The sequence below is a fragment of the Scomber japonicus genome, chromosome 2 (genome assembly GCF_027409825.1).
Source record: "Scomber japonicus isolate fScoJap1 chromosome 2, fScoJap1.pri, whole genome shotgun sequence".
Taxonomy (NCBI): domain Eukaryota; kingdom Metazoa; phylum Chordata; class Actinopteri; order Scombriformes; family Scombridae; genus Scomber; species Scomber japonicus.
Genome location: NC_070579.1, coordinates 9,789,926 through 9,814,009, shown reverse-complemented (window position 1 = coordinate 9,814,009; position 24,084 = coordinate 9,789,926). Strand labels below are relative to the sequence as shown.

Sequence of the window (24,084 nt, the reverse complement as noted above, 5' to 3'; positions counted from 1 at the left end):
GAGGTTCCTTTTAATGAAACCGTATTTAACAGCGTGTAATTGTTATTTCAGCACAATGTTTTTGTACTTCTTGAGTGGGTGATCATAATTATAGCAATTAAGGATCTTTCTCTCTCTCTCTCTCTTTCTCTGTCTCTCTCTGCTTCTTTCTGTCCCTCATTGTTTTGAATGCATATTATAATAATGTGTGCATGTATGAGAGAGTTTCCTGTTGTGTCTGAGTGGGTTTTATTCTTTTTTTTTTCAAGCCTATTGGTATACAATCTAAATAATAGAGATATTGTTATGTAGTTTATACATCTGGTCCCTTTATTTGAGCTTAATAATGTCCTTCAATGCTGACTTAACCCTTAAACAAGCAACTTGCACTTCCCTGTTAGGAGCATGACTTCCTGTCGTCCTCCCGGGTCAAATTGACCCCGTCTGTTTTGACTGTTCCTTCTTTCCTCCCTTCCTTCTTTCCTTCCTCCATCCCCCTTTCTTCCTTCCTTCTTTCTGTCCTTCCTTCCTCCCTCCTTCCCCCCTTGTCTCTTTCTTTCCTCCCCATTACCTTCCTTCTTTCCTCTGTCCATTCCTTCCTTCCTCCCTTCCTCTTTTCCTTTCTCTCCCTCCCTCCTTCCTTCTTTCCTCCCTCCCTTCCTTCTTTCCTTCCCTCCCTTCCTTCCTCCCTTCCCTCCTTTCCTTCCTTCTTCCTTCCTTCCTCCCTCCTTTCCTTCCTCCCTTCCCTCCTTTCCTCCCTTCCTTCCTCCCTTCCTTCCTCCCTTCCTTCCTCCCTCCTTTCCTTCCTTCTTCCTCCCTTCCTTACTTCATCCTTTCCTTCCTTCTTCCTCCCTCCTTTCCTTCCTTCTTCCTCCCTTCCTTCCTTCCTCCTTTCTTTCCTTCTTCCTCCCTTCCTTCCTCCCTCCTTTCCTTCCTTCTTCCTCCCTTCCTTCCTTAACTTGAGGACAACAGGAGGGTTAAAGCTAAAGCTCTACTTGCCTAAATAAGTTCTTGACCATCCTGGAAAATCACTGAGCATCCTGCAGTCTGTCTCCTTCTCATTGAAAACAGAGAATCACGTCTTGGGAATATCACTTAATAACATGACAGGATAGAGCGTGGGCCGTCGCTTATTGCTCTGGGAGAGATTTCTTCATTTCCACAGATATTGAATCGGGTGGTCGGAGATCACAGAAAAGTCAAGCCGACTCTGCTTTTTTTTTTTGGTGGCTCTCCTGGTAAGCTCCGTCATCTGTCTCTATTAAACACAGCCGTTCGCTTTTTATTAATTAGTATTCAAATCATGGTTTGTTCCCTTGGCGCAGACCTGTAGCACAGCAGGAACAACTGCTGTTCACCTTTTTACCACAAGAGAGGGCAAATGTGGTCAATGCCACTCCCCTCTGAAGCTGTGCATTCTGCAGAAGGGGGTGAGGGGGGGAGATGGGTTTGATAGAGGTCGACTTCCTGACAGCTAAGCTTGTCTGGTGAGTCCACGAAGTCGAGCTGTTGTCTAAAAATGATGTTTGATAGGCTTATCCTGCCTTTCAAAATGCAAACCACAACTATAGTTTGTCTCCTCAGTTCAGGGAACCCTTACATACTGTTCATAGTTAGTCTTTACACTAATTCACATTCATAAACTCCCAGTCAAATCTTAAATGAATCTATAAATTAATCTTTTTTTTTTTTTTTTTAAAGATATTCACAATCACTATTTTATGATCCAGGAGAACCTTTTGTATATATGATGAATACATATCTCCTCAGTTCAGGGAACCCTCACATACTGTTCATACTGATCATAATTAGTCTTTACACTAATTCACATTCATAAACTCCCCATTAGTTATTATCAAATCTTAAATAAATCTATAAATTAATCGTATCCAAAAAAACCCAAAACATTCACAATCACTATTTTATGGTCCAAGAGAACATTATATATATATATATATGATGAATGCAACAACATGTTTTAATGCTGATTTTTGAACTTTTATAATAAACAAAGGTCAAATTTGTACATTTGCATATATAAAAATGTGTATTAGCTGCACAAATAATGAAAAAAATGATGCATTGTATTTCCATGTTTGTAAACTGTTGGTCACATTAGGAAAAGTCTGGCTAAAATAAATATCCCTGAACAATATGAGGGTTAATGTGAATAATGGAGATTGAGTTGTGTTACTTCTGAATTATAACCATGTTGAAATGAACACTGTGTAATAATACATGGTACAGTAATGAATGCAGGATCTTTTTGCAGCATTCAGCAAACCACAAAAGAATATTTTAGAACTTCTTAATACTGAGTGCATGTATTTTTATCCCCAGTGAGTTCAAATGAATTCAATAGGGAATCACATCTCACTAAAACACACTTCACTTCACACATCGTCACTGTAAAAGTCTCAATGTGGGGTCGTATCAAAGAAGAGCTTTTTTTTTGCCTGTAATCTGAAAGGCTGTAAATTCACAGTTGAAGCCCCCCCAAAAAAGAAATCTATGGACCAACAATGCCAAATTAGTATTAGTATGTATCTTTTTGTGCTTAGGCTTCTACAGTATGATGGTCAGCATTATTACTTATGAGTTGGTGTCAACCTGCTTCTTATATTCCTCAGTGTCAGCCAGTGGCGTGCACCGACTTTTTGAAGGGCAGGGAAAAGAAAAAAAATGGCACATACAGCACATTCTCGCCACTAAAGAGGGCACCTTAGCACACATTTTGGCATTTTAGTGCCCTCTTAGTGCCCCCCCCCCCCCCCCCCCCCCCCCCGTGCACACCAATGGTGTCAGCAGAAATAAACAGGAAACTAACAGAAGAATATTTGGAGCAGTTGAATCAGACCCATCCGCAGACACCCACAGCTCAGCTTTGACCCATAAATTATCCTTTATTTGGCATCGACAGGTCCATTTTTATGAGTTTAGAATTCCACGGACTATTATCACCAATTAAAGCTGGTTTAATATAATTCCTTCCCTCCTTCCTTCCTTCCTTATTTCCTCCATCCTTCCCTCCTCTCTTCCTTCCTTCCTTCTTTCCTTCCCTCCTTCTTCCCTTCCCTCCTTCCTTCCTCCTCCCTCCCTCCTTCTTCCTCCCTTCCCTTCCTACTCCCTTCCTACTCCCTTCCTTCTTTCCTTTCCTCCCTTCCTTCCTTCCCTCCTTCCTTCCTCCTTTCCTTCCTCCTCCCTCCCTTCCTCCCTCCCTCCTTCTTCCTCCCTTCCCTTCCTACTCCCTTTCTTTCAGGTTCAATCAGCCACTTGATCGAATATAAACAGATCTGTGGTTCAAAATTTGGTATAGACTCTTTTTATGAGAGGATTCTTACTGTGAGGGAGTAGAATATGAACAGTATGTAAGGATTTAAAAGTCATGCAGCCATATGTTCAGATTTAACAAATGATGCCTTTTACATCATATAAACATTCACAGAGCATGTTTGGTGATCAGCCAATGAAACCATTATAGAAAATCATCAGCTGCACCTTTCCACCTCTACACATCATATCTGTGCGGAGTGTGCTTTGGGACATCAGGGCTTTATTCCAGCTGTATATTTCACTGCAGTGCTCCTCACCCAAACAAACACAGCTTTGTATTCATGACACAACCTGAGCGCATGGGCCAAGACTTCCAGCTCATATCGTATATATCCACCTATATACTCACTGTTTTACTTTCACACACTTTCCTCTCTTTCTCGGCTCGCTCATCTTGTGACTTCTTCTCTTATTTTCTTATTTTCTCCGGATCCTATTCTTAACTCGTCTAGTTTGGAACTCTGCATGCTGCAATTTATATCAGTCTTTACCCCTAAAGCGATAAGACCGAGCTGTGACGTAAAGCATGAAGTCTGCATACACAAATATTAACTAACAATCACACATCAAATTATACCATCACACCTTAATTGTAATTTATGCTAATTCATGCTAATATCGTAATTTGCTTGAATTTGAACTGAATTGACCTCAACTTAGGTCTCTCTCTCTCTCTCTCTCTCTCTCTCTCTCTCTCTCTCTCTCTCTCTCTCTCTCTCTCTCTCTCTCTCTCTCTCTCTCTCTCTCTCTCTCTCTCTATCTCTATGTGCATGTGTACTGTGTGTGTGTGCGTGTGTATACTGTGTGTCTAAGCATGGCTTGTTCCGTAGCCCCTAACTGTCCATGACCTAAAAAGCTTGCTAATTGCAGGTGAGTGAGGACATAGCAGCTGTTCCCCTCAGCTCTGCTCCCCTCCTGTCTCAACTGCAGCGTGACAAAATTCAGCCACAATGCCTCCTGCACCTGCATGAGCACAAAAAAACAAACATTTTATTACATTATTAGTTATGATGTTCCCTTTTAGGACTACGATGTCCTTTCGTGCAAAAAAAAAAGAAAGAAAAAGCCCAAAAAAGCCACGTTAAAAAGTCCAATTAAATTTGATTACTTATATGTTTAGACAAGCAAATATTTGATAGAAATGTGAAGAACAGGACTCTCTTTTTTATGTTTTATGGCCATAAAATGACCCAAAACATTTGTGAAGTCTGACTATGTGGCAAAAGTAACTTTTAAAGATACATTTATCAACCGATATTGGCCTACCACACATAAAGTATATATCATATCAGGGTATATGCTGTTCGATATGCTTATGATTTTTATGTTTAAGTTATATATGCAGCATGTTAGGTAGGGGTTTTTATGTTCTGTAGTTTTTAAAAGGGTATTCATAATAATAACATTCCCAGTGAAGTTTACTGTTTCAATACACTGCTTTTATCTGATACAATAAAGTTCAATGTTAAACCGTAAAGTATCCTGCCTCCAAGTACTGAGGGATCATTGTAAAATAAAAAGTGTGTTTATGTAAATACTCTGTACATATAAGATTAGAGGCCGATGTGTCAATATTGGAGTGTTTTTTAATCCCTATAATTTCAGAATCGACATCAGCTCCAAAAGCCCAGTATTGGTCTTAGCCTACAGCACATTATAAGAAACAGCGCTCTCAAGCCTTTAGGAAACACAAAGGTCCAGCAGTCCACTAAATCAAATCAGCTGTTTAATTCTAATATTTTTAGATACTTGAGGAAAAATGCAAAGATGTGAAAAATCTCTTAGCTACAAACTACTACTGTCTTTAAATGATGAATTAATAGTTGAATTTTAAATTAAATCTCGCTATACACTTTTTCCTACTTAAACAGGTTTTTCCATTTCCTGGTTGCTTTAATTGTAAGATGGCTTCTTCTAATTTAAGGATGCATAAGGCTGCTTTCTCCAGGCTTTGATGATGGAGGTATGTTGTTGGAGCTGCCAGTGAAACAATGAAATATGATCCAGGAGGTTGAGTTGGAGTTACAGATTAATGCATTTAATGACTTATCAGATGGGATTTTACAGCTCCGGAGAACTCACAGCAGCAACTGTTTGGTTCATTTATTTATTTTTCATATTGATTATGAGGTTAACAATGAAATACGTTGAGTCCGATTCCGGTTCAACTTCTTGCCAGACGGCCTCTGTATGTGTTTTAATTGAACTCTATGCTCTTATGCAGTCCCCAGCATAAGACCCTCTGCCTCCATTCAAATAAATGGGACGGCTGCTGTTTTTCACTCATTGCTGGGTTTGGTGTGAATGCCGTCTACGCGGTGTGTGACAGTTAAAAGACGTCAAACAGAGAAGTGTTGGTGGGAGTCATGGATGGAGCATCTAAACTCAAATTGAATTGAGAAAAAAGGTTTTTATTAACCTTCGTGTCGTCCTCCCGGGTCAAATTGACCCCGTCTGTTTTGACTGTTCCTTTTTCCTTCCTTCCTCCTCCTCCCCTCTGTCTTTCCTTCCTCCATCCCCCTTTCTTCCTTGCTCCTTCCTTCTTTCCTTCCTCCCTCTCCCTCCTTCTCTCTTTCTTTCCTCCCTTCCTTCTTTCCTCCGTCCTTCCTTCCTCTGTCCATCTTTCCTTCTTTGCTCTGTCCTTCTTTCCTTCCTTCCTCTCTTCCTTTTTCCTTTCTCCCTCCCTCCTTCCTTCTTTCCTCCCTCCCTCCCTCCCTCCTACCTTCTTTCTTCCATCCTTCCTTCCTTCCTTCTTTCCTCCGTCCTTTCTCCCTTCCTTCTTTCCTTTCCTCCCTTCCTTCCTTCCTTCCTCCTTCCCTCCCTTCCCTCCCTTCCTTCCATCCTTCATTCTATCCTTCCTCCCTTCCTTCCTTCCTGGACAACAGGAGGGTTAAAGTAGCCTTTTTTTTTTTTTAAATCATCACTTTATTAACTAATTATAATTAACTACAGTAATTATGTAAAAGAAGAAAGTAAGACACTATATTCAGAGTTCTAACACACACTGTTTTTGTTGTTGTAGATTTACATATGACGCTGTTCGGCGAGGTCAACGGGTTCAGATGCCGGTTTTGAAAAACCATAATGAACCTCCACTCCATAGGGGGGCAGTGTGGTGCTGTTTGAATCAGCCTATCCAACTGCACTCCACTCCCTTTTCTCTCTCCTCCCTCTCTCCTCTTCTCCTCTTCTCCTCCCTTGCTTCTCTTCAGTGATCACAGCAGTACTGCAGAGAGACATGCCAGCCACTTTGATCATCGCACCAGGGGGGAGAGAGAGAGAGAGAGAGAGGGATGGAGAAAGAGAGACAGAGAGAGAACACAAACAGACAGAGTATCATGCAGCAGGACATTGAGGCTGATGTTGAAGAATTTGACATTTTATTCCACAGCTGATGGAAACGGCAGCCAGATAATGGAGAGCTAACGGAGAGCGAGAAAAGGGAGTGATTGACTGAACGAGTGAACGCATGACAGAAACAGAGAGAGAGAGATTAGGCTGAGTAAAGTGAACAGGGGTGTGAGTGAGTGACTGAGTGAGCCAGCCAGGGAGCGAGATATGGTGTGAATAAGTGAACACGGATGTCAGCATGAGAAAGAGAGAGAGAGAGAGAGAGAGAGAGAGAGAGACTTACTACGAGAATATGTGGTGAATGATAGAAAGTGACAGAGTGAACAAGGATAAAACGAGTGAATAAATGGGTGACTGAGTATTTTAGGAGAGAAAAAAGTACAGGATGTACAGTTTGCTCTGACAGACTAAAAACAGTGTGTAACAGTATAAAACCATAGCAACATGTTACCATACGTGATGTTTGCATTGTGAGGAAAATCCTGACTGTGCTGCATTTTCCATGAACCCAACCAGATGTTTTTTGGGGCATTATGAGATGTATATTATCTCATGATATGGCAGCTGTTCCACTGACATGTGAGATGACATCAAGTCTCACAAGGGAGTGGTTTTGGCCTCAGCTTCTGATTGTCATAGCCGTGTAAGTGTGTTGATAATCCCATGACCCTGAAACCGAAGCAGATAATGTCATTCAGCCATCGTTAGCGAAAGTCATTCAGCCGTCATTCCTACATCTGTGCCGTTTCTACAGCGACTGTCAAAATACTGTCCTTTACGGAAAAACACTTATTTTGACGTCTGAATGGTTTGGAAATGTTCCTTTTTTTGCATCCAAACCTGCAAGAGTGGATGTGTCAGAGCAGAGGAGTCAAACTCATTTTCATTCAAGGGCCACATACAGACCAATTTGATCTCATGTGGGCTGGATCATTAGAAAGGAAGGAAGGGAAGGATGGAAAGGAGGGAGGAATGAAGGAAAGAAGGAAGGAAGGAAGGGAAGAGAAGAGAAGACAGATGGAAGAAAGAGAAGGAAAGACCGGAAGGAAGGAAGGAAGGAAGGAAAGAACGACAGGAAGGAAGGACAGAAGGGAGGGAGGAAGGAAGGAAAGGGAAGACAGATGGAAGGAAAGAAGGGAAGACCGGAAGGAAGGGAAGAGAAGAGAAGACAGATGGAAAGAAAGAAGGGAAGACCCGAAGGAAGGAAGGAAGGAAGGAAGGAAGGAAGGAAGGAAGGGAGGGAAGAGAAGACAGATGGAAGGAAAGAAGGGAAGGAAGGAAGGAAGGAAGGAAGGAAGGAAGGAAAGAAGGGAAGAAGGAAGGACAGACGGAAGGAAGGAAGGGAGAGAAGAGAAGACAGATGGAAGGAAAGAAGGGAAGGAAGGAAGGGCAGAAGGAAGGACAGACGGAAGGAAGGAAAAGAGAGGAAACTGGGCCCGATTGGACCTCATGGCGGGCCGATTCTGGCCCACAGGCCGCATGTTTGACACCCTTGTGTTAGAGGGACAGCTGAGCCGCAATATAAACAAACTTGCAGTGTTACACGGTGGTGTGGTGGCTGGATGGTACGGTGGTTCATTGGTTAGCTCTGTTGCCTCACAACATGATGGTGTTTGGTTCAATACCCAGCTGGGGCCTTCCTGTGTGGAGTTTTCATGGGTTGTCAAGCACATGTGTGTTAGGTTAATTCTCCAGTCAGCGCCTGACATAGATCTGGAGTTTGGTCCCCAGGTGTTGCAGAGTAGCTGCCCACTGCTCCTCATACTTACAATGGGTTAAATGTAGGGATTGAATCTCACTGTACAGCTGTATGTGTGACAAATAAAGAACGTTAACCTTTACAGTAGCTTTCAACCGAAGGGGACACACAGTTTTGTTAATAGAGGTACTTTAGAATAACGGTCAAACTGATCTTGAAGTTTTAAACACCCGTAAACAACACTATACCTCTGTGACTTTGGTTCAGGATCACTTATGGAGCTTTTCCACTACACAGTTCCAGCACGACTCGACTCGACTTAGTACTCCGACTTAGGATAGTACCTGGTACCTGGTGCTTTTTTAGTACCTGCTCTGCTGAGGTTCCAAGCGAGCCGAGCCGATACTAAAATGTGACGTCAACAGACTCAGACTGCCGGTCACAGATTGGTCAGAAGAGTTGTCGCTGGTAGAGTCGTGAGCCGTCCAACACAAGAATCAAACCCGCCATTTTTAAATACCAACAACAGCGTTACAGCGATTCGGCTCAATTTTCTTTCTTTGTGTGTGACAGAAAGCCACATACAGCAGCAAGTACACCATCGCCTCCATGTCCTCCATTGTTTATGTGTTTGTGTCGCGTATAAAACAAAGTTTCGCAGTTTCGCGGAGCCGTGCTATGACGACCACGTTGTAATGGAAAAAGTCGTTCCTGGAACCGTGTCGAGCTGAGTAGTGCTGGAACTGTGTAGTGGAAAAGCGCCATTACACTTGTTCTGACTTTTTGGTTGTAACATTTTTGAAAAAGTTGTCCAGACCAAAATAAACAGGTGTTGGACCAAAGAACTACATCTGTGAAAAGCAGAAGAAAGTCCGCACACTGTAGCTCCCAATGTGGGTAAGGTCTTGATATCTCAGGAAAACTATACCTGCACTGGGAGCCACAGTGTGCGGACTTACTTCTGCCTTTCACAACATTTAAAGAATTGCCTTTCAAATGAGATGAAATTAGTAACCTTCTTATTTTAGAGTAGAAAAAAGGAGGTGCCAGGTAGGAGGTTAAACTAGTAGCTTATTAGTTATCCTGCAAACTTAAAAGTGCCTAATTTTTTTTTAGCATAATGTATCAAATGACAATGTGTAATGTGAGAGGCGTAGCTCTTAGTGATGAACCTACAGAGAATCATCAGTAACTCTGCACCCCCCCCCCCCCCTCCCCCCCAGCTTTTACGGAGCATCATAGCGAGTTTTAGCTCATTGCTTAGCTGTCCGGCTGTTTTGGTTCACGTTCAGCGCTCTCATAGTGTCGTTTTTGTCCACAGCAGGCTGTTTTCAGAAGGAAATCTCTAAAAAAAACACACTGCACACCACCTGCTCAGCACCAAATGGCAAACACACACAGTTAGCAACTAGCTGGTGAATGCAGTAGAACATTAAGCAGCTAAAGAGCCAGATATTCCCCTCAGGAGATGATACAGACCAAAAACTAAAAGAGAGGGAATTATTGGACTTACATTCAACAGGTGGACACAAACACAACTCCTAATGAGTGATAATGCTCCTCTGTAGTTTCTGGATGTGGAGGTAAGAAATAAGTTTGCTAACAAGTTCAACAAATCTTTTTAATAGGTGATGATATGTCAGTATGTTCACAAACTTGTTCCTGCATCCTCAAGTGGCCAAAAAGTGATTGAATGCAGGTTTTAATTAAACAGCAAAAAAGTAAATAAGGACTCAAAGCTTTGCTACAAACATTGTGTAAATGAGAAGCCTAACTGGGGATTTCCACCGGATCCGTCAGCGGCGTAGAACAGCTGCGCTACGGTTTAGCTCTGTCCTCTGCCCAGCGTCAACTCACACCGCGAGCGTTGCAGCAGTGGAGCTCTGGGAGAGAAATCTGGCTTTTAAAATGAAGTTTCACTGTTAATACAGCAATTACATCAGCCCAATCAAATCCGAACAAGTGCCTTTAGTCTACCGTAATTACTGTAGTAGCAGCACAACTAAATGGCCCGGTTTTGTTAACTTGCTCAATTTTGGTTGATTGAGCTTGTCGCGAGTTAGAAACAGCTCCATCAAAAATAGAAATGCTTTGTGCCAATGAAGTGGCACTTTTTTTTTCTTATTTCTTTTAAAAATGTCTGTATGTAATTGTGGAGACAACAGACATCAGCTTCACTACAGATGTTGCAAGTTTTGCTCGAAGTATACATTTTTTAACTTTAAAGGTATACTGTTCAGGTTCTGAAGAAGAGCATTGTTGCTCGAAACGTCACGCTGGTGATTTCCAAATAAATACCTGCATTAGGGAGCAGCAGTTTGTAGACTTTTCTCTTGTTTGACTGTCTGTGGTGTCGCCCCCTATGGGTCAGTAACAGGTTTACCAACAACACTGAGCTAGATTAGATTAGATTTCTGTGTCTTGGATGTCTGAAGAGCAGCTGGTCTGTGTGTCTGTGTGTCTGTGTGGATGAAGCTCAACGCACTCACACACAATCAGGCAATGTGGAGTGGGCATGTTTATTTGAGATTTGGAAAGTAATGAAACAATCAGAAAATAACATTTTATTTATCTGATTCACTGCTTTGTTCTTGCCAACACAGCTCGCCCTCTTCATTCACTCTCTCTCTCTCTCTCTCTCTCTCTCTCTCTCTTTCTCTGTCCCTCTCTCTCTCTCTCTCTCTCGCCCTCTTCATTCACTCTGTCGCTTGCTCTCTCTCTCTCTCCCTTTCTCGCTCTCTCTCTCTCACTCTCACTCTCACTCTCTCTCTCTCTCTCTCTCTCTATCTCTCTCTATCTCTCTCAAGGGTTGACCAACTGTGTGTTTACAAAAGCCAACTAACAAATCTTGCATAGTCTACCTTTAACTTTTTGTCTTTTTTCTCACTTTGCTGGTCAGTCTCACATTTCCTGCTTTGAGTACCGTATTTCATCCCATGGAAAAACTTCACTGTGTGTGATTCAACATAAGACCTTTTCACGTGTGGATGTTTGTCTAAGGGTTTAAATGAATATAAAGACCTTATTATATAAACCCTATCTTTATTAAAATGCCTTAATGAATGAGCTGAGTATGAAGGAGCTATCTGGTTTCTGTGGTATTGTGCTTTTAGACCACACAGGATACGACAGAGACTCATTCTGTTCCCTACAGGGGGGTTCAATTTTTATTCGTCATCAGGACTTGATGCATCCAAGTTCAGAATCATTCAGTTTTGGCACCTTGAAAGACATTACGCTTTTTTTTTTTTTTTTTTTTTTTTCAAATTCTCATTTACAACAACACAACGCAAAAACCAAAGAACAAGAAAAAAAAATGAGACAAAAGAAAAAGAGACTAAGGCTGTGTGAGTTCAAAGAAAGAAGAGAAAAGAAAATGAAATGAAAAGGCAAAGATAAGATTTTTCTTCTGTTTAAAAAAAGCCTTGATACGTTCTTCAAAGTTTGTTCTTTTTGTTTCAAGCGTAATGAAGCCCCACCCCAAATTACCCACTCAAAAAAAAACAACCAAAAAAAAAGAGAAAAGAAAAGAAAAAAAGTTGAAATAGACACAGTACTGTAACATTAATTTCTACTTTGTCACACCCACTGCCCTTACATGGTATCATTGTTCAATTGTTCAAAACATAGGTTCCTTAAAAGCAGATCGGATGATTTTGATTAGCATGCATGTAAATTCTTAATTTTTTGGAGTCACTTAGCGTTACCTCGCTGGTTAGCCAAGTTCTCTCTCACGCACTACTTTGTGTCTTTGGCAGTAGTGACGTCTCATTGTCCACACAGTCTTCAAGTTTGCTGAGAGATCCTCCATTACCCAGAGTTCTCTCTTCACTCCGCCCCTTCATGGAGCAAAAAAGTGAGGTCGACTTTTCACCTTCTGTTGACCCTGAACAAAGATGGCTGCCAGGGTTTCGGTGGAAGGCCAAAAGGTTGTTGTTTTTTAAATTTTTGTTGTAAAAGAATGTGATAATGTGACTAATACTAACCAATCTCAGTTTATCAAGTAGGCTGACGCCTATGCCCGTCGAATGAGCCAGTCACGATGAATCCTCCGTCTTGGTTTAGTTTCCATGACGACTTGATTTAGTTTCACTTGTAAGTTACTTCGTTTTCTCTTTTTTTTCCTTTTTTTCCCTTGTTGTTATTTTTGCGCCAGGGAAGTCTAGTCATGATTTATTAACATATATATTCATATATTTATATATAATCAATACATATATTAACTTATGTGTAATTTTTTTCTTTTTTTTTTTTGCGGCCTGAATTGCTCCCTGCTAAAATCCCACACCGCAATGGTTCACAGTATTAATGTGAATAAAGAATGAAATCAAGAAGATACAGCAACTAAAGAGAGGAGTGGGGTTCAAGGGAGGTTAGGGTGTGTGTGTGTGTGTGCGTGTGTGTGTGTGTGTGTGTGTGTGTGTGTGTGTGTGTGTGTGTGTGTGTGTGTGTGTGTGTGTGTGTGTGTGTATGTGTGTGTGTTGGGGGCTTGTGGGATGGTAGTGCGAGGGCGGGATCATAGGCAGGGCCGAGAGGCAAACTACGCCCCATTTTCATCAGACTGAGGAAGAGTAAAAAATATAAAGTTCAACCTTGAAACGGGCAGTCTGGCCCAGCCCACCACTCCATATATATTCCACAGCCCAAGACAGACAACCACCAGCCACCCCCCGCCCCTCCCCCCCATCCTCCCTACTCCTCTTTCCCCATCCTCCCCCCTCAAATCTTTACAAACATGTTCAAAACTTGTTAAACAATGGTAGATGGGAAAATCATGCATGTTTCTTTTTTTATGCATTTTTGTCTGTTTCCTTTTTTTTAAACAGAAACTCAGTGATCATCTGAGGTGCTGTGGAGTGCTCACAACTCTTTACCCCTCCCGTCATCTATCCGTTTAGAGCACCCTTCTCTCTTCCTCTTAACATTTCCTTACACCATGATATGTCTTTTGCTGCCTCCCCCCAAAATTCCCTCTGATTTTTTTTTAGTGTCTGAGGTCTCTCTGTCAGTTTCATACAGGTGTGGTGCGTCGGTTGGCGGTGTTGCTGTGGCCGCCTGAGTCTTTCAGGTCCTTCTGGATGCAGTTGTGGACCTGCAGGAAGTTGTGGTCCCTCTCCGTGGAGTTATAGGTGGCTGTTGGTGTGCCCGTTTGGCCCTTGGGCAGTGTGTACATGGACAGCTCGGTGGACGGCAGCGTCCCGAAGGCCTTCAGGCCCACCGGCGATGCCTCGCGGGAGTGCGAGGGATCCGTGGAGCGGGACGAAGAGCGTGAGCGGCGGCGGGTAACGGTAGCGGTAGCTGGGGATGCGCGTGATGGCTGCACCTTGGAGGTAGTCGGCGGCCCGCGCCCCCACGCGCAGCTCCCGGTGGCGGTCGATAAACATGTGCACGGCCAGCACACCCACCATTTCGGCCATGATGAAGGAGAGGGCGCCGAAGTAGAAGGACCAGCCGTAGGAGTAGCTGTTCTTCTTGGAGTCACTCTTGGAAGGGTCCCCAGCATTGGCTGATATGTACACGATGATTCCTATGATGTTGCTGAGGCCTGGGACGGGGACAGAGGGAGGGAGATTAGATCAATGCTAAAATACAGCCAATCTTTGTTATTCAAATAGGCCCACACACCAAACAACCAAAGGTACAGTATCACTCACCGGCTAAAAGAAATACAAAGTTTGGTTCACTGATCATCCACAAAGTTATAGCCTGGTTTTAAGCTAGGTGGTTAGCTAGCGTTACCTAGCATTAGGTGTTTTTAATTGGACACAAACCAAACTTCACTTCACACAAAATCCATAATTATCATCTCTTCATACATTTTGAGCTGTCACAGCAGAGAAAAGTTTAATTAATTACATTAAAAATGACTGTTCCTTCTTTCCTCCCTTCCTCCCTTCCTTCCATCTGTCCTTCCTCCCTCCTTCACTCTTTCTTTCCTTCCTCCATCCTCCTTTCTTCCTTCCTTCTGTCCTGCCTTCCTCCGTCCCTCCTTCCTTCCTTCCTTCCTCCCTCCCTCCATCCTTCCCTCACTCTTTCTTTCCTCCCCCCTACCTTCCTCCCCTTCTTCTTTCCTTCCTTCCTCTTTTCCTTTCTCCCTCCCTCCATCCTTCCTTCTTTCCTCTGTCCTTCCTTTCCTTCCTCCCTTCCTTCTTTACTTCTTCCCTTCCTTCTTTCCTTTCGTCCCTTCATTCCTCCCTCCTGTCCTTCTTTCCTTCCTTCCTTCCTTCCTTCCTCCCTCCTTTCCTCCCTTCCTTCCTTGACTTGAGGACAACAGGAGGGTTAAACCATAGTAAGCTACTAAAACAAAGTAACAACTTCATATTCATCCAGCTAATATTTTGAGGGGTAACTTTGACCGACTGCTTCTAAAAGCAAAACCCACAGACAATCAGTCATTGGTTTAAAACTGAAGCACCTCTCAAATGTGTGAAGGATGCAAATATCAGCTTCTCAGGTGATGCTTTGCTACCTTTCTCCTCTTTGCATCATACAAATCAACTTTGTTTTGTTGCAGTCGATGCATCAAAAAGATTTGAACATATTACTTGAAGCTCTGTGAGTATATAACAGCCACTTTGCAGCATTTCTGACAAATAGTAGGAAATGCACTGGCTTGTCTTTCATCTATGAATCCACATGAGTTCCTATTGTTGTCCAACCAAGTCAAAAAAAGGCCAAATAGCATTCAGAGAAGATGAAGACAGCTGATCAATGAGGGTGACGGAGAACCCAAATCTGCTTCACATGAATTAGTAACTTATTAGATCTGTGTGTCAACAGCAGGAACGTCAACAGAATCTGCTCTAGTTTACAGACCGCACGCTTTCAAAAGCAGAGATTTCAGCTGTGGCTACTGACAGCCAACAGTCTCTCTCTCTCTCTCTCTCTCTCTCTCTCTCTCTCCCTCTCTATCTCTCTCTCTCTCTCTCTCTCTCTCTCTCTCACCCCTCCATCTTTCTGATTTTCCCATAGCTCTCTCTCTCTCCCTCTTTGAGTTCCAAACTGGGGCAGATTCACCCTTACATTTTTTCCATGTATTCCTTCTATTCTTTGTGCCAGAATCTCTCTCTCTCTCTCTCTCTCTCTCTCTCTCTCTCTCTCTCTCTCTCTCTCTCTCTCTCTCTCTCTCTCTCTCTCTCTCTCTCTCTCTCTCTCTCTCTCTCTGTGTATTACTGTTGTTCACCCTCCCCAGCCTCTCCCACCTCCGAGGGTGTTCAAATACACATCCTCTGTCAATCTCTCTCATCTGTCTCACCTCTCTCTCTCTCTCTCTGTCTATGTTTCTACTCTTTTTCCCCTCCTCTATTTTAATCATCTGTTCTTGTCACACACAGCCAGAAATAGGCGAGCGGACAGACACACAGACAGGCACACACACACACACACACATGCAGAAAGACAAATATGCAGATAAACGTGTATATAAAGAGACAAGAAAAGAAAAACGGAGGTGAGGTGCGAGGACTGTGAGGGCCTGATTGAGATGGATCCGAGCAGAAGAGTATCAGGGACACCTTATTTTTAGAGTGTAATCCCAGTGGCCTCCTCTTAGCCTAGCAACAGGGCGAGAGAGACAGACACAGACAGTGCAAAAAAGAGAGAGAGAGGGAGGGAGAAACAGAGAGGACTGCATCTCTCACTTCTGACTTGGAGGGGAACTAGTTATCTAGCGCAGCACAGTAGGCCATGGCCTAGAACCAGAGTACAAACACACACATCCACACATATACACACACAAACACACACACACACACACACACACTAAAAAATGCTCTGTCAAAATGGCAACCTGCACTATCCTTTTCTCCCTAACTTCATCCGGAGGCGATTGTTGTACGTTACACACACACACACGTCACACTCTACGCATCACATCACCTGGTGGTCAGCGAGCGCCACCGTAGCTTCGGCTGAAAAAAACAAAAACACGACATGTTCCTTTTTCTGCTGCTTCACAACGCAGACGTTTAACCCTCCTGTTGTCCTCGAGTCAAAGAAGGGAGGATGGAAGGGAGGAAAGAAAAGAATAAAGGAGGGAGGGAGGGAGAAAGGAAAGAGGAAGGAAGGAAAGAGGGACAGAGGAAAGAAGGAAGGGAGGATGGAAAGGAGGAAAGAAAAGAAGAAAGGAGGAAGGGAGAAAGGAAAGAGGAAGGAAGGAAAGAGGGACAGAGGAAAGAAGGAAGGGAGGAAGGTTGGGGGAGGAAAGAAAGAGAAGGAGGGAGGAAGGAAAGGAGGGAGGAAGGAAGAAGGAAGGAAAGGAGGGAGGAAGGAATAAGGAAAGAAAGGAGGGAGGGAGAAAGGAAAAGAGGAAGGAAAGGAGGGAAGGGAGGAAAGAAGGGAGGAAGAAGGAAGGAAAGGAGGGAGGGAGGGATGGAGAAAGGAAAAGAGGAAGGAAGGAAAGGAGGGAGGGAGGAAGAAAGGAAAGGAGGGAAGGGAGGAAAGAAGGAAGGAAAGGAGGGAGGGAGGGATGGAGAAAGGAAAAGAGGAAGGACGGAAGGAAAGAAAGACAGAGAAAAGGAGGAAGGAAGGGAGGAAGAAGGAAGACAATAAGGAGGGAAGAAGGAAAGGAGGAAGTACAGACGGAAAGAAGGAAAGGAGGAACAGACAAAACAGGGTAAATTTGACCCGGGAGGACGACAGGAAGGTTAAGTGTCTGTTTCTGATTTTCCAATCACTGTGCTGTCACCTCTGTTTTCTCTTTTCACCTCTTCATCTGTTTATTCCCCCCCTTCAGCCTCTCCTCCTCCTCACTCCTCCTCCTCACTCCTCACTGTATTCTCATTTTCTTTTTTCCACTGGTGTCAGGATCCTTTTTGTTCTTCTATAGTTAGAATCACACTCGTGGCTGAAGAGAGGAGTAAATCCAGGAGTTTCAGAGTCATGCATGTTGTTGTCTATTAAGTTAAGTACGGTGGCCCTGAGGTGACAAACACAACATGTCACAAAGTACGACAGAAGAAAAGTTTTTGACATTTCAGAAAAACATATTTTACAAAACACATCATTTCAACATTTTGGGTTTTGTTGTATTGTTTTCTGTTTTCTGTTTTTTTTTTATTGTTTCCTAAAATGTTGCTGTGTTTTTCTCACAGCATAGTTAAATCCTCTGAGATTCATTTTTGGATCTCATCCATCAAAATATCTTTTTTTTTTTTTCTTATCAAGTAATTATAGCCGACCGTGAGAAAATAATGAAAATGTAGGAACCAAAATAAACAAAGAAAAACTAAAAGCAGACAGACAATTCAGAAATATTAGCCCCAGGTTGATGAAATTAAAGTTATCCAATATGACTTTAATGAGATTTCTAAAAAAAAAAAACGTTGGGTGGTAAAAGCGCACATCTGTCAGCACACTGTAGCTCTAATGCAGGAATGATTTAATGAGATATCATGAGTGACGTTTCAAACATCTTGCTCTTCTTAACAAGAATGTATAGTCGACATCTTAAATAGATCAAGGCCCAGGTCACATGATGCAGCAGTCCTATTCTATATTCACAGGTGTCAAGAAGATAATATAACCCATAATAATGTTTACTATAAAACAAAAGATTATTAAAAAAAATTAAAAATATATAATGACATATATGTAGAAAAGATTAATTCACCCCCAAAGCACAATAGTGAAACATTGAGCCTATAGCCATCATAATATCAAGATGGTTACATTTTTAAAAAGAGGTGGCCCTGAGGTGACAAACACAACATGTCACAAAGTACGACAGAAGAAAAGTTTTGACATTTCAGAAAAACATATTTTATAAAACACATCATTTCAACGTTTTGTGTTTTGTTGTAGTGTTTTCCAAAATGTTGCCTTTGCTTAGCTCCCAATGCAGGTATGATTTAATGGGATATCATGAATGAGGTTTCAATCATCTTGCTCTTCTTCAGCCTAAAACACATGATGTAACAGTCCTATTCTATATTCATAGGTGTAAAGACGATAATATAACTCATAATAATGTTTACTACAAAACGAAAGATTATATAGAAAACAATATATAATGACATATATACATACAACAGATTCATAGACCTAATGGGACCCCCAAAGCACAATAGTGACACATTGGGCCTATAGTCATCATAATATCAATATGGTTAGATTTTTAAAAAGAGGCGCCTCTATTTCCCTTTTAACATTTAGAATACAATAAATCTACATTACAAACAGAACCATAGGCTTGAAACGTCACTCTTTATATCCCATTAAATCATACCTGCATTGGGAGCTGCAGATTAATGAGATTCCTTCCCACAACCAATTCATAACACTTCATAACTTTCTATACAGCTGAAACTGCCAGAGAGAAGCTTAACGCCAGCTTGTTCAAAGTTTATTACATTTGTTAATCAAGTTACTTTTATATAATGGACACTCCCACACAGATCTTCACGGGTCAATGATATGTTTTGTGTCCATGTGGTTTAGTCAAATTTAAAGGGGTTAAAATGAACTTGCACACATTCTTGTTTTATTCCGCTTTTGATCCATTTTGATAGAATATATTAGAGGATTATGCCAAAAAATGTAACCAATAAAATGTACATTTTAAAAAACCTGATGCTGCTTTAAATTGAATTGCTCATCTTGCCAACTCTTATTTGTCACTGATCTACTTTTCTTTTCTTTTTTTTTAAAGATTTTGTTGGCATAGACACCTTTATTAAGCAGTAGACAGACAGGAAACATGGGAGAGAGAGGGGGGGTGACATGCAGCAAATGACCTCCGATTGGGAGTCAAAGCGGGGTCGGCTGCGTCTATGGCATGCGCTCTAACCACTCGACCACCTGCGCACTGATCTACATTTTCTATGTCGATATAGTTTTTACCTGCGGAGACAAAGAGGATGCCAGCGCTGAGGATAATGTTGTGGCGTGACTTGTAGAACTCGCTGGCGGCGATGCAGAGCCCCCCCATGAAGAGCAGGATCACACTCAGGATGGGGAAGATACTGGAGGCTCGTACCGCACCTGGACACACACACACACACACAGACAGAAGAAAACCTGTCATTAGTGGATAGATACGTAGGGTTAGCGTTGAAGACAAGCAGCTACTTTCACACTTTCAAAAAAAACTTTTCATCCTCCCATTTTTTCTATCTGTATCTGCAGGTCTCTCCTCTATCGGACAGCATCTATCTTCCACCGCTCTCTATCGCTCCATCTCTGTAACTCTCCGTCTCTTTCTCTCTCCTATCGGTTTGTCCATCAGCTGTCTGTCTGTTTGCCCTCTGTGTGGCCGATTTGCTGATTGGCCTCGGGGTTGTCATGGTGCTGCTGTGGTCATGGAGCTCAATCTCGATTCGAGGCGGCCAATGTCACATTCCTTAACTTTTTGGTGTTTTTTTTTATGCAGCTACAGTTTTCTGCAAAAATCACCTGCATATAAAACCATTTCTTTTTCTCACAAGGACAGAAATGAATCAGTAAAACAGTATTATTAAATGCTAAATGGACTGTACTTATATATCACCATTCTAGTCTTCCGAACACTCAAAGCGCTTTTACACCACAAGCCACACATTCACCCATTCACACACACTCTGGGTCAAGCTCCAGGAACACCAGTAGTGCAGATGAACCCCATTTAGACCAATGCATTTCGGCTTCATTAGGGTTATCATAAAACACATTACAAGCAGCATGTATATAGAGTATTTAAAAAGCAGGAAAAAAAATATACTAAAATAACCAACAATGTGCATCCAGATATGCATCAGCCAATGGTTGGGTACGTGGTCATGTGACTCCAGACCAATCATTGTCCCAGACAGGCAGGAAGTCAAGGGGAGTCAGTGGCTGTGTTCGAAACCGCATACTACATACTTCTATACTACATACTTCCATCCTACACACTAAAGGACCAGATAGTAAGCAGACCGTTTACACTGTAGTAAACTACACAATAACCCACAATGCATTTGGTTCCTACCCGAGCTGAAATCATCAGGCTGAAGCTGATTTCATTTTAGCTCTAACTCTGTAAATAAACCACTTTATCCACATTTCTAACCTTTTTAGGAAGAAAGTAAAGTATCCCTTTAGATCCACAATGTGACGCTAAGTTTTGTTCCTGAGAATTCGGAGCCACTCAAGTTAGCCGTAGCGAGTAACGCACTTCCTGTCATTTTCACAAAATAAAACACCCGTTACCTTTTATTATTAAGAAAACCATAACGATAGAATTGGTGCTTTTATTTTGAAAACAGAAAGCGAACATACCCTCGCTGTAACTGACTTGAAACCACCGTTTTTTCAGAAGTTGCGTTGCATCTTGGGTAATGTGAGCATGAGTAGTCAGCTCTTGATGCATACTCTGCATTTCTGGAGAATCTAGTAAACCATCCAGGAACTTCTCACATACTCTAAATCACATACTACGCAGTTGAAACATATTACATACTTCAAATGACGTCAGAGTTAGTACGAGTAGTAGGAAAGTATGCATACTCTGAGTATCTTGCCCAAGTACACTTTGACATGTGGAGCAGAGGATGTGGGAATCAAACCGCTGATCGTCCCGTTAGTGGATGACCAACTCTAGCCAACAGCCAGAAAGATTTTTTAACATATTTGCAAGAGAAAATTAATGACAACTATACAATTATCACCTAAACTTGTTTTCCTGTGCAATGAGTGATTATTATCAACATTGCAGGTGTGTTAAACTGGTTTAAATAATCTTGGAAAAGTATTGGCTGGTCTCCTGCTACCTTAGCCAATAGAAAAACTAAGAAAAATAAGATTAAATCATAATAAACAAAGCTATAACCTTTACAGACTTCCTAAAAACACCTAAAAATGTATTTGAAAAGAAGAAAGAACATCTTATCCTCAGTGTTTATCATCAACATCCCTCCATCTCCATTTTCTCTCCTGAATGTTTCTTTTTTTCTTACTTTCTTCCCTCCTTCTCCATCTCCATATCGCCCCCTCTCCCTCTCCGGTAATGCTGTACTGGGATGGGTCCATTCACTGAAGCAGATCAAATATTAAGGTGACCTCAGAGTTGGCATTGCACCAAGCCCCCCCCCCCTCTCCTCCTCCTCCACCTCCTCCACCTCCACCTCCTCCATCCTATTTGTTTTAACCCCATCTCCTCTTCTTCATTGACATGCTGTCAGGGCAAATTGTCTTCAAGGTGGAAAGCTCCTCATACCAGACACATACTGTATGCACACACACACACACACACACACACACACACACACACACACACACACACACAGACACACAGACATCTTTTTTTTTTCTAGAGTAAGCGGAAATGCCTGCTGTCACACGCACACACACACCTGTACTAACTTGATTTATCACTCACTGGAGGTGAACACACGGCCGGCTGTGATTCTCTGTTATATTGAGAGACATACACAGAGACACACAGCGAGGTTGTACTTTGTAATCAAATTTTTATTGACTGGTTGCTAAAGCTCCACCTGCCTTAGTTACTGTTGCTATACACCTGTCACGCTTTAGCCTTTTAGCACACAACACTGCACACGTTACAATGACAACACTGTATTGGTATTGGTACTTGAAATTCATAGTACATTTAATTTGCCATGCTAAAGGTGAAGCTCTTGGGATTACGGATTATCTTCTGGTCCTCTGAAATGAGGCCAACGAGGAAGTAACTTAGAACTGCATTCTATCAAAAGGCCACCAGGGGGCGACTGTCTCTATACAAGTCAATGGCGAATTCACCAACTTCTCACTTGATTTCTAACCTCAGTAAACGTTTTCAAAATGTGTTTATGGTCTCAGTCGCTAGTTTAAAGCCTTCTTCAATGCAGTATGATGTTCATTTGGGACATTTTGGCCTCCCTGATTTTATATTTGACGATAAAGCAGGGTATGCATTACGGCGTGGCTACGTCCTGATTGACAGGTTGATTGACCAATGTCTTCGAGATCCAGCCCTCGCAACCATAGCAACCTCCCCACTCCGCCCATGGCCCCGCCTCATGCCCATATAAGTAGAATCCGTGTCTTAATTTTTCCCAGCATGCACCTGAAATTTTTCAAGATGGCGCCGCCTAGATTCGAAACTATTGGCTTCTGAGCAGCAGTCCACAAACCAATGGGTGACGTCACGGATGTTACGTCCATTTCTTCTATACAGTCTATGGGTGCTCATTTATGTTAGAATAGTAAAGCCTAGGAACACATTTCACCTTTTCAAAGAGGTCGATGAAAGAAATGCTCAATGAGAGATTGCATTGACTTACAGAAGCTAAAAGCAACTCGTCTGGATGTCGTGATACAAAAACTGGACAAAATTTTAAAAAAAAAACAGTAACTGCAGTGGAAGCAGAAATTGACCAAATAAAAGGCGATAAAGTGATAAAAGGGGGAAAATAATAAGAAATGAAAGCAGAGGAGGTAAAAAGAAGACGAGACAAGAGGAGACTGCGGGCCTTCTCTTCTCTGTGAAGCTGCTTTGCCTCAAGCGCTCTCTCACTCTCTCTCTTTTTTCTTCTCTGCACTTGCGCTTCAAGCAGAAGGCAGAGAGTTTAAAAAGAAGAATTTTTTAACCAAATGCGCTGGCCTCCAGGCACACCCTGCCACCAAGCACATCAAGGCACAAGGAGACAGAGAGAGACAGAGAGAGGTGAGCTGAGAGCGAAGCAGCTTTAGCAGCAGCAGCAGTGTGACGACTGAGAAACGTCTTTTCAGTCACTTTGTCGAGGATGCTTTGACTCTGCGGTAGAGGATTGAACCTCTTGACTTCTTGGTTGTGAGATGATCGCTGTAAACTTCAGGGCACCCCCCCGCCTCGTGACATAGCCGCCGGTAGTGGGGCTGCTGAGGGTACTGCAGCAACCCCCCCCCCCCTCCTCCAAAGTGGCTAAGGTATATTTGTATTGGTGCAGGATTTTTCTTTTCTTTTGTTGCATTACACAACCAACCTCTAGTCCCCTGTCACCTGCAATATCTTGAATTATCCTTCCTTTTTTAGCCATACAGGTGTTTCCCATTATATAGTATAAAATTATGTATATGGTGTGTCAGTAAATGCATGTTATTTGGTCTATGATGTCATCAAGATGTAATTTATAGTGTTGTAAGGACCGCATCTAGCTTTTTCTTTCTTCCGCTGATGTAGAAATAAGGCTGACTTTGACTTATATTCCAATAATCTTTTAATTCAATCAAAGATCTACTGAACAGAGAGCATTGTTATTGCAAAAGTAAATCAACTGTTCCTTCTTGTCTTTCCCGTGTTGTGTAACGCTGACCGCCATCGTCAGGAGTCTCTACAAATCTATAATTAAATCAAGACTTAGCCACTTTTACTGTATGATAAAGATGCTTAATTGGCTGTTTGTTTCCTGTATTAAAAGCTTAAATATCTCCACTGCTTCCTGTCAAACACTAGAGGTGTTAATTAGATGTGTTTATAGGCCTCTAATATCAAAAACATGACATCTGACAAACATATGTCAAAGTATTGATGTTGCTCTGGATGAAAGGATATAACTTTTTATGATTGACATCTTTAATATTTACTGGAAAAAATAATCACTATGATGGGAACAAGACATAGAAATAGAGAGTCATAATTTACTCAGCTATCAATTGGATGAAATCATATTAAAGTTGTAGTTCTATCTGTTAATGGCTCCTTTTCTTCACCTCGTATGATTATCTGAGTTATGTTATATTTGTGGATGATACCACCATCACTGCACTGTTGCATTCATATT

At 42.0% G+C, this 24,084-nt stretch overlaps 1 pseudogene; it reads right to left on the bottom strand.

Annotated features, from left to right (window-relative positions):
• Positions 1-13,373: 13,373 nt before the first annotated feature.
• The window catches only part of LOC128380414 (voltage-dependent calcium channel gamma-2 subunit-like), an 88,069-nt pseudogene continuing 77,358 nt past the window's right edge, over positions 13,374-24,084 (bottom strand).